The sequence below is a fragment of the Myodes glareolus genome, chromosome 26 (assembly GCF_982192425.1).
Source record: "Myodes glareolus chromosome 26, mMyoGla1.1, whole genome shotgun sequence".
NCBI lineage: Eukaryota > Metazoa > Chordata > Mammalia > Rodentia > Cricetidae > Myodes > Myodes glareolus.
The window spans coordinates 17,927,499-17,941,188 of record NC_142051.1 but is presented as its reverse complement, the minus strand read 5'-3'; the positions used below and the strand labels follow the sequence as shown (position 1 = coordinate 17,941,188).

The following is a 13,690-nucleotide window of genomic DNA, read 5'->3' as shown; positions in this document are numbered from 1 at the left end:
TTGTAATTTTTAATTAGCAAGTACCATTGCTTTACTCTGTAATGTATAAGTTACTTTGACATGTATATGCATTTTGAAAAGTTAAATTTAGCCCAATAACAAATGGCTTCCTTCACTTACTGGCACTTGCTAAGTAAAAGCACTTATCCACTCTATTTTCAAGAAGGCAATACATTGTCATTAACTGTAGTCACTTGCTGTATTAAATATCCTTTGGGGAAAAAAAAACCACTCTACCTACATTTAACTGTTTACCCTCTGAGCAAAATCTGTTTTCACTTTCCATCCTTGTTGATATTAGAACAATATTCTCAAATTCATTGAAATGAAGAGTCTTAGCTTTGAAACTATGCAGTTTCTTTCTGATCCTGGTTTGCTTCATTCATCATAATGAAGAAAACTATTCCTTCAACTTCAGGATTGATCTCCCCCCATTACTTTTCTTCATGCTCCTGGTTGGCTTGCACATATTGTCTAACATGGATAACTGACAGTATTGATCTCACTCTTGGAAAATATAATAGACTTTAAGGTTTAGTCTCAACGGAAACCATCCTATGTTATTCAAAACTTAAAACCAAGTTATTTGATAAATATTTGAGATGTATCTATTTAATTGATTAGTTTCAAAGTATAACTTTTTTCTACTTCTCTATATTTGTTTACTTGTTTATTTGTTTATTTGTCTCAGCTCAATCACATTCCTGGCCAGCAAGAGAGAGTGAACTTCTAGCAGACTTCCATTGGAGGTGGGGTGAGTTTTCCCCTGGCCAGAGGGCTCCCTCTAGGAGGAATTCAGCCTTTCCCCGCCCCCCTCGACAATCTGGTCACCAGGCAGAGGCGACTCCTCCCTGTGGAGCTCTCCTGAATCCCCTCCCAGCCTTTATCCAGGTACACCTTCCTCTCTTCCCCCCCTCCCCTCTGGAGACACAAGATCTCCCCAGAGCTGCTCCCTTGCACGCTGGGCCTGGACTGTGGGCTCGGTCTGGCAGGGGCAGCTCAGGTGCTTTGAGAGCCTGTCTGAGGACAGGCAAGCCCTGTCTCAGCTCAATCACATTCCTGGCCAGCAAGAGAGAGTGAACTTCTAGCAGACTTCCATTGGAGGTGGGATGAGTTTTCCCCTGGCCAGAGGGCTCCCTCTAGGAGGAATTCAGCCTTTCCCCGCCCCCCTCAACAATCTGGTCACCAGGCAGAGGCGACTCCTCCCTGTGGAGCTCTCCTGAATCCCCTCCCAGCCTTTATCCAGGTACACCTTCCTCTCTTTCCCCCTTCCCTCTGGGGCCACAAAATCTCCCCAGAGCAACTCCCTTGCTCGCTGGACCTGGGTTGTGAGTACAACCCGGTAGTAGGGAGTGCCTGTGTGTCAATAGACTGCCTGAGGAAAGGTAGGCCTTCTGTCAGTGAATTCCCTGCCCAACAAGGAAACCTGACCTGGTACTAGAAGATCCAGTAGAGAGCATTTGAAGGAAGAGATGGGCAGACGCCAAGGCAAGAACTCCTCCAACAATCTAAAAAACAACATGAAAACACCAGAACCCAATGACCCTACAATAGAAGGACTTGAACCTCTTAATTCAGAAGAAGCGGAAAAAAATGCCATTATGAAAGCAATAGAGTCCCTTAAACAGGATATGAATAACTCCCTTAAAGAACTGGATGAGAAGTATAACAAAAAGATTGAAGAAATGAGTAAAGAAATGGATGAAAAATATAAAAAAAACATTGAAGAAATGAGTAAATTCATGAATGATATATTGGGAAACCAAGAAAAAACAATCAAACAGGTAATGGAAACAGTTCAAGAATTGAAAACTGAAATGGAGACAATGAAGAAAACACAAAATGAGGGCCGGCTGGATATGGAAAATCTAGGTAAATGAACAAAGACTACAGAATCAAGCATAACCAATAGGATACAAGAGATGGAAGAACGAATCTCAGAGTCTGAAGATACCATAGAGAAAATAAATGCTCTGATCAAAGAAAACAGCAAATCCAATAAATTCTCATCACAAAACATTCAAGAAATCTGGGACACAATAAAAAAACCAAATCTAAGAATAATAGGGATTGAAGAAGGAGACGAACTGCAGATCAAAGGACCAGAAAATATATTCAACAAAATTATAGAAGAAAACTTTCCCAATCTAAAGAATGATATTCCTATGAAGGTTCAAGAAGCATACAGAACACCGAATAGGCTTGATCAAAAAAAAACATCCCCTCGCCATATAATAATCAAAACACAAAGCATACAGATTAAAGAAAGAATATTAAGAGCTGCAAAGGAAAAATATTAAGTGACTTATAAAGGTAAACCTATCAGACTCACACCGGATTTCTCTATGGAAACCATGAAAGCCAGAAGGTCCTGGATAGAGGTACTGCAGAAACTAAGAGTCCATGGATGCAAGCCCAGACTAATATACCCAGCCAAGCTATCATTCACTATCGATGGAGAAAACAAAATATTCCAGGATAAGAACAAATTTAAACAATTTGCAGCCACAAACCCAGCCTTACAGAAAGTAATAGAAGGAAAATTGCAACCAAAGGAGTCCAACATTGCCAGCACTGCTTACAATAACTCAGACATCTAGCGACCCTTCAAGAGCTTGACTCAAAGAAGGGACACATACAAACTCTATTAATCAAACAAAAAATAATAATAACCGGAGTCAACAACCACTGGTCATTAATATCACTTAATATTAATGGACTCAATTCACCTATAAAAAGGCACAGACTAAGAGACTGGATACGAAAACAGGATCCAACATTCTGCTGTTTACAAGAAACACACCTCAACCACAAAGACAGACATTTACTCAGAGTAAAGGGTTGGGAAAAGGTTTTTCAAGCAAACGGACCTAAGAAACAAGCAGGCATGGCCATTCTAATCTCCAACAAAATTGACTTCAAACTAAAATCAATCAGAAGAGATGGAGATGGACATTTTATACTCATAACAGGAACAATTCATCAGGAGGAAGTCTCAATCCTGAATATCTACGCCCCTAATATAAAGCCTCCTACTTATGTAAAAGAAACACTTCTAGAACTCAAGGCAGTCATCAAACCACACACACTAATAGTAGGAGACTTCAACACTCCTCTCTCTCCAATGGATAGGTCAATCAGACAGAAACCTAACAGAGAATTAAGAGAATTACTGGAGGTATTGAATCAAATGGACTTCACAGACATCTATAGAACATTCCACCCAAATAGGAAAGAATATACTTTCTTCTCTGCAGCTCATGGAACCTTCTCGAAAATTGACCACATACTGGGTAACAAAGCAAACTTCCACAGATACAAAAAGTATTAGTAACCACTTGTGTCTTGTCAGACCACCATGGATTAAAGTTAGAATTCAAGAACAGTGCTACCCCCAGGAAGCCAACAAATTCATGGAAGTTGAACAGTCAACTACTGAATCACCCCTGGGTCAAGGAAGAAATAAAGAAAGAAATTAAAGTCTTCCTTGAATTTAATGAAAATAAAGACACAACATACTCAAACCTATGGGACACAATGAAAGCAGTGCTAAGAGGAAAGTTCATAGCACTAAGTGCCCAATTAAAGAAAACGGAGAAAGCACACATTGGAGACTTAACAGCACACTTGAAAGCTCTAGAAAAAAAAGAAGCTGATTCACCCAGGAGGAGTAGAAGACTGGAAATAATCAAACTGAGGGCTGAAATCAACAAAATAGAAACACAGAAAACAATCCAAAGAATCAATGAATCAAAAAGCTGGTTCTTGGAGAAAATCAACAAGATCGACAAACCCCTATCCAAATTAATCAAACGGCAGAGAGAGAACATGCAAATTAATAAGATCAGAAATGAAAAGGGGGACATAACCACAGACACAGAGGAAATTCAGAGAATCATTAGATCTTACTACGAAAATTTATATGCCACAAAGTTGGAAAATGTAAAAGAAATGGACATTTTTTTAGATAAGTACCATATACCAAAGTTGAACCAAGAACAGGTGAACAATCTAAATAGACCTGTCAGTCGTGAAGAATTAGAAGCTGTTATTAAAAATCTCCCTACCAAAAAAAGCCCAGGACCAGATGGTTTCAATGCAGAATTTTACCGGAACTTCCAGGAAGAGCTAATACCTATACTCCTTAATGTATTTCACAATATAGAAACAGAAGAATCACTGCCAAACTCTTTTTATGAAGCTACATTAACCCTGATACCAAAACCACACAAAGACACAACCAGGAAAGAGAATTAGAGACCAATATCACTCATGAACATTGACGCAAAAATACTCAATAAAATACTGGCAAACCGAATCCAAGAACACATTAGAAAAATTATCCATTATGATCAAGTGGGCTTCATCCCAGAGATGCAGGGCTGGTTCAACATACACAAATCTATCAATGTAATCCATCATATAAATAAACTGAAAGAAAAAAACCATATGATCATTTCACTGGACGCTGAAAAAGCATTTGACAAAATTCAACACCCATTTATGATAAAGGTGTTGGAGAGACTGGGGATACAAGGATCATACCTAAATATAATAAAAGCAATATACAGCAAACCGTCAGCTAACATCAAATTGAACGGAGAGAAACTCAAAGCCTTTCCACTAAAATCAGGAACACGACAAGGCTGTCCACTCTCACCATTCCTCTTCAATATAGTGCTTGAAGTTCTAACAATAGCAATATGACAACAGAAGGGGATCAAAGGGATTCGAATTGGAAAAGATGAAGTTAAACTTTCGTTATTTGCAGATGATATGATAGTGTACATCAGCGACCCCATAAACTCTTCCAAAGAACTCCTACAGTTGATAAACACCTTTAGTAATGTGGCAGGATACAAGATCAACTCCAAAAAATCGGTTGCCCTCCTATATACAAAGGATAAAGAAGCAGAGAGGGAAATCAGAGAAACATCACCTTTCATGATAGCCACAAATAGCATAAAATATCTTGGGGTAACTCTAACCAAGGAAGTGAAGACCTATTTGACAAAAACTTTAAGTCTTTGAAGAAAGACATTGAGGAGGATACCAGAAAATGGAAAGACCTTCCCTGCTCTTGGATAGGGAGAATCAACATAGCAAAAATGGCAATTCTACCAAAAGCAATCTATAGATTCAATGCAATTCCCATCAAAATCCCATCAAACTTCTTTACAGACCTTGAGAGAACAATAATCAAGTTTATATGGCAAAACAAAAAACCCAGGATAGCCAAAACAATCTTATACAATAAAGGAACCTCTGGAGGCATTACCATCCCTGACTTCAAACTGTATTACAGAGCAACAGTATTGAAAACAGCTTGGTATTGGCATAACAACAGAGAAGTCGACCTATGGAATCGAATAGAAGACCCGGGTATTAACCCACAAACTTATGAACACCTGATTTTTGACAAGGGAGCTAAAGCTATACAATGGAAGAAAGATAGCATCTTTAACAAATGGTGCTGGCATAACTGGATGTCAACCTGTAGAAGAATGAAAATAGATCCATATCTATCACCATGCACAAAACTCAGGTCCAAATGGATAAAAGACATCAACATTAATCCGACCACTTTGAACCTGATAGAAGAGAAAGTGGGAAGTAGTCTACAAGATATAGGCACAGGAGACCACTTCCTAAGCAGAACCCCAGGAGCGCAGACAATAAGAGAAACAATAAATAAATGGGACCTACTGAAACTGAGAAGCTTCTGTAAAGCAAAGGACACTGTCAGTAAGACAAAAAGGCTACCTTCTGACTGGGAAAAGATCTTCACAAACCCTGCAACAGATAAAGGTCTGATCTCCAAAATATACAAAGAACTCAAGAAACTAGACACTAAAACTCTAATTAACCCAATTAAAAAATGGGGTACTGAACTGAATAGAGAATTCACTACAGATGAACTTCGAAGGGCTAAAAAGCACTTAAGGTCATGCTCAACCTCCTTAGCAATCAGGGAAATGCAAATCAAAACAACTTTGAGATATCATCTTACACCTGTCAGAATAGCCAAACTCAAAAACACCAATGATAGCCTATGCTGGAGAGGATGTGGAATGAGGGGAACACTCATCCATTGTTGGTGGGAATGCAAACTTGTGCAGCCACTGTGGAAATCAGTGTGGCGGTTTCTCAGGAAACTGGGAGTCAACCTCCCTCAGGACCCAGCAATTCCACTCTTGGGAATATACCCTAGAGATTCCTTAACATACTACAAAAGCATTTGTTCTACTATGTTCATAGCAGCACTATTTGTAATAGCCAGAACCTGGAAACAGCCTAGGTGCCCCTCAATAGAAGAATGGTTAAAAAAGGTGTGAAACATATACACATTAGAGTTTTACTCAGCGGTAAAAAACAATGACATCTTGAATTTTGCATGCAAATGGATGGACATAGAAAATGCTTTACTGAGTGAGGTAATCCAGACCCAAAAATAGGAACACGGTATGTATTCACTCATAAGTGGATTCTAACCATAATTAAAGGTCTTTGAGCCTATTATTCGTGATCCTAGAGAAGCTAAATAAGAAGACGAACCTGATGAAGATTATTTAGCTATCCGCCAGGAGGTAGGAAATTGTCAAGAGTCCCAGGTAACCTTGGGTGCATGGGGGGGGGGGTGGGAGGGTTGTTGGAAGGGGAGAGGGTTAGAGAGAAGGGAGTAGGGGAGGAATGGAGAAAGCTCGGTTGACCGGGATGGGGGGAAGGGAAGAAGGATGAATATGGGAGCAGGGAAGAATATATTTCAACTAAGGGAGTTATTTTAGGGTTTACAGGAAACTTGATTATATATGGGATCCCAGGTCCAAGGAGAGATCTCCAGATTGTTCTCTGGACAGAGGAGAGGGTACCTGAACCGGCCTTGGCCCACAACCATACTGGTGAATATTTTGCATGTCACCATAGAACCCTCATCTGGCGATGGATGGAGATGGAGGCGGAGAACCACGTTGGAACACTGGACCTAGCTCCCTAGGTCCAAATAAGAGGCAGAAGGAAAGAGAACGTGAGCAAAGAAGGCAAGGGCAGAGGAAACCTTCATCCGACGTTGTATGGCGATACAGATGGAGACCCATATTGGAACACCGAACTGAGCACTCCAAGGTCCAAATGAGGAACAGAAAGATGAAGAAAATGAAAAAAGTAATCAGGACCGCGAGGGATGCGAGCACCCACTGATACAAGGGAACTGATATAATGAGAGTTCAACAAGGCCTGTTGGACTGGGACTGAACGAGGACGTGATCCAACCAGATTCTCTGAATGTGGCTGGCCCGGAGCCTTTTTGAAAAGCCATTGACAATGACACTGGGACTTGCTTCCTCTGCATATACTGGATTTTGGCGCTCCAGTCTGTTTGGACTCTCACCTTTCCTGGACCTGGAGGGAGGGGGGAGGAACTTGAACTTCCCACAGGGCAGGAAACCCTGACTGCTCTAGGGGATGGAGAGGGAGGAAGAGAGGGAGTGGGGGGAGTGGGAGGGTGTTGGGAGGAGGGGCTGAAATGGAAACTTTTATAATTTAATTAAAAAAAATAGGATAAGCATTTAGTTAATTAATTAAGGGAAAACTGTACATACTTATTCAATCAATCAAAGTTTCTTAAAATAAGTACAAATTCTACTTTTCTTTTATCATTTATTTCATCGAAAGCCAAGAAACAATTAATTTTCAAAAGTACTAAAATGAATGCTCCAACTGATACACAACAGACAGAGCAATAATGAACAGATGACTAATATACCCAGTCTTTTTTACATATTGAAACAAAAAAAGTAAAGTTCTCTACCTATCTGTTTCTGTCTTGGTTTTTATCACACACACACACACACACACACACACACACACACACACACACACTCCCCCCCCACACACTCACACATGCACACACACTGCACAAACATATTTACATGTGGCATGTTATATAATTACTCTCAAAGACTACCCTGACTCCTATTCCTCAATAAAATTTGAAGGACATTTCCCCAGTCCTAGAGTTTAGATCCATACATGTGACTTACTTGCACCAGTAGCTAAAACTAGAAAAGATAATGATTTATTCCGTATCCCTGACATGCCTTTTGATTTTGTAGCTGCATTCTAGTCCCCTGCAGTCATGGAAAAATCTTAATCCAGTTGACAATGGACAGAAGGTGAATAGACGTCATGAATGGTTACAAGCAACTCTTAGTCTAAGCTCAATCACAATATATACAGACAAATTTACATAGCTGAAACTGTATACTCAACTAAGATTTTTTCGATTGAATTGATTAAAAGAATAATAGAGGCTGAGAGATGCTAAAACTCATCTGTCTTCAAGCAACAGGTTATAGGGGCCTTTCTCAAGTTCTGTGACCTCACTAGTAACTAATTCCTCACAGTACAAGAGTTCATCTCTGCCTTATTCTTTCTATGATTTAAATGTATTTACCACCTTTTCATCTTTCAGAAACTTGGCATAGTCTACTTAGTCCAGACTAGAATTTAATAAATCTCATGCCATATGTGACAGCACATCAAATGAGGAAAAAATAGACTATTGATGGTTGTTTAATTATTCCCTGTAATAGGCAATAGACAATAAGAATTTCAAAGTTTGACAAGGTTGCAAAAGGGTGTTTTATGAAACAGGTCATTCTCATGAATGTAACAAGTATTAATAGTCTTATTAAACTAGTTCACTCACAATTTGGGTACAAGATCAGTTGGTTACATGGCTTTAGGTTCCAGGTGAAGTGATACTTCATGAATTAATGAATAGTAAAACATTATCAGTAACCACATGTCTAAGAAATAAAACAGAATGAGAGAAGAAAGTTTCACAGGCCCCATTCAAAGGCACACCCATTATGACTTAAATGCCTTCTCTACACATATGAATAAAATATATTTTTTTTATTTCTTAAACATACTTACAATCTACTCAGATAGGTCTACATGCATCATGCTGTCTAGAAAAAGACTTAGATGAATATGTTTGGAAATACTGTATTCTAAATATAGAACGATTTTACACTAGATTTCCAAATTACAAATTCAGTAGCTTGGTTTGGCAAACACATTAAAAATACGTTTTTATGTTGTAGTATTTGTTCTAGTTCCTCAGGCTTGGAGCTTGGAAGAAATACTGCAAATTTCTAACATGATTGTCAGTATTTAAATAAAATATGAAGTGACGCTGGAGGTTAAATCAACTTCTTTCCTGATAGAAGGAAAAGCATCTTAACCAATAGGACCAAGGAATACAGAGCAAACAACTGGTGGTTTCTGAATTTGACTAATGAAATGCGTTTATTAAAAAGCAGCTAAATAAACATGTCTCAGGTTGTGAAGAAAGAAGGTAGTCATGAGTTTATTTCTTAAATGGATTTGTATGTTATTTGCAATTCATTTACATATAATACAACTGTGCAAAAATATTTAAAGACACTACTGAGCAAGCCGTGTCAAAACTTTTACAATAAATGGGACTTTTGAAAATGGTGCACATCCTATTTAGTGATTACTTCATTCAGCAATTGAATATTTCTGTTATTTGAGGACTTAACTCTGTGCTTTGCAGGAACATTTTACACTTTTGTTTGTTCTTTTCATCTTTGCCAAACTCATGTTTAAATTCGGAGATACCTTAGTTGTGACATGAAAAATGTAATGTTCTTGTTTCAAAAATGTTTTGTCTTCAAATAATATACTATATATTTAAACCTCAACAATAGCAACCTAATAGCTAACTTTCTTGATGATTTTATATAATTTTATACAAAGCCAGAAATGTCTTTTTGTGGTGTATTTATTGTACAGTATTTTCAATCAGTTCTTCATCTACTCGTCAATCCTTTGTTAGTTTTGGTCACTAAAGACTGTCATACCCTCCAAGTGTGACTATTACTTATATTATTTTTTAACATCTTTGTTATACTATTCTAAAAATGATGTAAGATATATATCCTGAACTTATTGTTATTATTTTTACTTTGCTAGATTCAATCCTTGGGATTTGATTCTGTTAATTCTATTATCGACTTTCAGTCTTGGATTACTGCTATCAACGAAAGTAATGACTGAAACCCGACCCACTCTACCTACAGACAAATGTATCATTGACTGGAAGTTCTGGGCATGGCCCAAAATGGGAATTAAATACCACAAAAAACAAATATTTAAAAACAGCTTATAGGTAGAATTGGAAAATACCTTAAAATCTCATTAAAAGAGGTAAAGTAGCATTCTTTACATAAGTGACAATGTATCAAGTTATTAAAAAATAAATTGACCTTTTTGTACAACAAAATCATGACCCACCAACAGGACAAAAGATAGCATTGCAGTTAAAGCACATACTAATGTGAATCAATCATATGAAAGAAATGAAGATAGTAATTTTTTATGCTTGATGGAAGCTAAATTTTCACAAGGACCATCAAGTAAGTATTCCTTAGTTGTGACTAACAAATGCAGATGTTTATGGAAATTCCTGTAGGACTTTTTTGAAAGTGCTGAAACCAGGGCTTCATGCTTGAGTTTTTGATTCTTTGGGTCTGCTCTGGAATAAAGGAATCTCTACTTTCCATGCAAACTACTCATCTTCGTCATGAATTTACAGGCCTTAGCATCCCTTCTCCCAGGAAGCAGAATCCATGGACCTTTATTTCTCAATATATGAAGCACTGCCCTCTCTATTCTTCCTTCTCACAATCATTTTAGGAAGAGTCTTGAAGCTAACAGCGGTTTCCCTTTATTCAAGTACACACAATTTCTCACAGTTGAAAGCGCCGTCCCCTGTGGGCTACATCTCCCCTAGCCAGAGATGTTTTACATTGTTTTGCTGTCAATCATTCTTCCAGTAGTAATCGCCTATCAATTTCACAACTCCAGTCAAATGTTTTCATGGCACCTACGATTTATGTGGCAGAGACTGCTTCCCAGGGAAAGGCATCGGTTCTGAACACTGTTTACAGGGCGAGGAGCCATCTCGGCGCCATGCTAGCAGTGATTACCCTGAATGCTATTGAGTAGTTTGAACAGCTTGAGATTCAGAGGCAATTCTCCCCGTACAATCATCAGACAAACTCAGCGTGTTGGATTTCTTTTGCCAAAGCGGGTGAACAAACAAACATCTCAAAGTTCAAGAGGAGCTGCTTCATAATTCAATGTATTCCAGCTTTATCAGGGTAATGGCGACAAATTAAAATGGTGCATGCATGTAAGTTGCATGGCATATTTTAATCTAAAGTAAGCTTGTTTAGTAACTCCTCCAGTGAAAGTAAATAACTTGCCCATTGTCTCACTTCACTGTCTTCTTTTCTGTGGAGATAACATATGAAGGCCATTCCTGGAGGAAATTTCAAGTGCATGTTGTATTATGAATTATACTTACAATGTATTATTTTTTTTATCTGTAAAAATTGCATTTGTATTGTACTTTTTTCATTTTCCTCAGCCTCTTGACTCTGGAAATCACCTTTCAACTCTATGTCTCTAATTCTGATCTTTAAAAAATTTGAAAACTCAGTTATTATTCGATCAGTGATATAAGGCCATTGAGAGTGTTTGTGCTTGGTCAAGCCTTCAATAGTGACACAAGGATGCTTTTTTGTTTGCTTAACTGCAATTTTACCTTATTATCCGATTTTAATAAAAACATTCAATTATTGATATAATTTTTTTCTTAGATTTTTTTTTTAATTTATAAGAATTTCCACTTCCTCCCCTCGTCCCAATACCCTCCCGCTCCCCCCACTCCCTATCCTCCTCCCTCTCCAGTCCCAGGAGCAGTCAGGGTTTCCTGCCCTGTGGGAAGTTCAAGTTCCTCCCCGCTCCCTCCAGGTCCAGGAAGGTGAGCATCCAAACAGACCAGGATCCCAAAAAGCCAGTACATGCAGACGAAACAAGACCCAGTGCCAGTGTCAATGGCTTCTCAGTCAGCCCCTGTGTCAGCCACATTTAGAGAATCCGGTTTGATCACAAGCTCGTTCAGTCCCAGTCCAGCTGGCCTTGGTGAGCTCTCATTAGATCAGTCCCCTTGTATCAGTGGGTGAATGGACCCTTCGCGGTCCTGACTTCCTTTTTCATGTTCTCCCTCCTTCTGCTACTCATTTGGACCTTGGGGGCTCAGTCCAGTGTTCCAGTGTGTGTCTCCTTCTCTATCTCCATCCATCGTCGGATAAAGGTTCCCTCTGGTTCTGCCTTCCTTGATCACGTTCTCCCTCCCTCTGCTCATTTGGACCTAGGGAGTTAAGTCTAGTGTTCCAATATGCGTCTCTGTCTCTATCTCCATCCATCGCCAGATGAAGGTTCTATGGTGATATGCAAAATATTCATCAGTATGGTTATGGGCCAAGGCCAGTTCAGGCACCCTCTCCTCTGCTGCCCAGGGAACAATCCAGAATCAAGTCTCTTGCAAACCCTAAAATGGCTCCCTTAGTTGAGATATATACTTCCCTGCTCCCATAACCACCCTTCGTCCCCTCCCCATTCCCCCAAGCCATCCCCAATCCTCCCCCTCTTCCCTCTCCCTAACCATCTCCCCTTACTTCCACTCCTGCCCCGCCCCCTCCCCGTGCACCCAAGTTTGCCTGACAATCTTGTCTACTTCTAGTATCCAGGAGGATAACTGTATGATTTTCTTCAGGTTCACCTTCTTATTTAGTATTCCATTAAGTCAGATTTTATCATCTTGGTAAATAATGATTTGAAAAACTGTCTATATAGACAAATAAAACAAGTCTCTAGAAAGAGAGTGACCATGTGCTATTCTTTTTTTTTACAGTGTTTAACTGCTTTTAACAACATGACATAAAGCCCCTAAAACTGATATAATCATTAAACAAAATACATATACGAATACTGTCTTCTTTGTAAAATATAAAATAAATAAGCAAGACATGTGAAAATAGGCAAGTTTCCTTTAAATAAATGAAAAAAAATTTCTTCCATTTCATTTAAAAGTTTTCTTCCATTTCATTTAAAGAAGCGAAATTATCATTTAAGACAATATTCATGTTTATTAAACAAGGTAAAGAAAAAGTATTATAAAATGTTTAGCTTTCATCCTCCTCAAGGTTTATGTTGCTGCCAAATTTTGTGTATAACTACACTTTTAAGTCAGCTAATACCCGCTGGAGGGACGCCACTCTGGACTCTAAGGCGTCGATCTCTTCTTGCAAAGTTCTCTTTGCTTCTTCTAACATTTCTTGGGTTTCTTCTCGAGAGTGGCTAATGAGAACGTCTCCAATCTGGTGGTATCATTAGGCAGTCATCATCTGCCATCATGATGTTGTCGCAAGCATCTTCTAAATTCTGAAGGTGTTTCTTCTTCACTTCTATTTCCTCCTTTAGCTCTGTAATTCGACTCGTATGTTGAGCAAATTTGTTTATTTCTTGCTGATCTTTGAAAGTAACATTGACATCCACTGCAGCTGGCTTCTTCATGGTGGCCGCCATCTTGGATCCCATGTGTTGTTCTCCTCTGCAAAGTTAAAATACTTTTTGACCCTTGTTTCACCATTATTAGTATTCAGTCTCTTTCCTCTCCCATCTATTTCCAAGAATAGTAAATAAATAAAATGTTTGTTTTCCTAATCCCGAACAACCCTGAAGATAGTTTACACTGAAGCTGTATGATTGTAGAAGTAATATAATGCACTCAGATTACCCTGAATTTCTTTAA

General features: G+C 38.7%; 1 pseudogene; it reads right to left on the bottom strand.

Annotated features, from left to right (window-relative positions):
- Positions 1-13,061: 13,061 nt before the first annotated feature.
- On the bottom strand, positions 13,062-13,464 carry LOC148117766 (prefoldin subunit 4 pseudogene; annotated as a pseudogene).
- Positions 13,465-13,690: the final 226 nt, after the last annotated feature.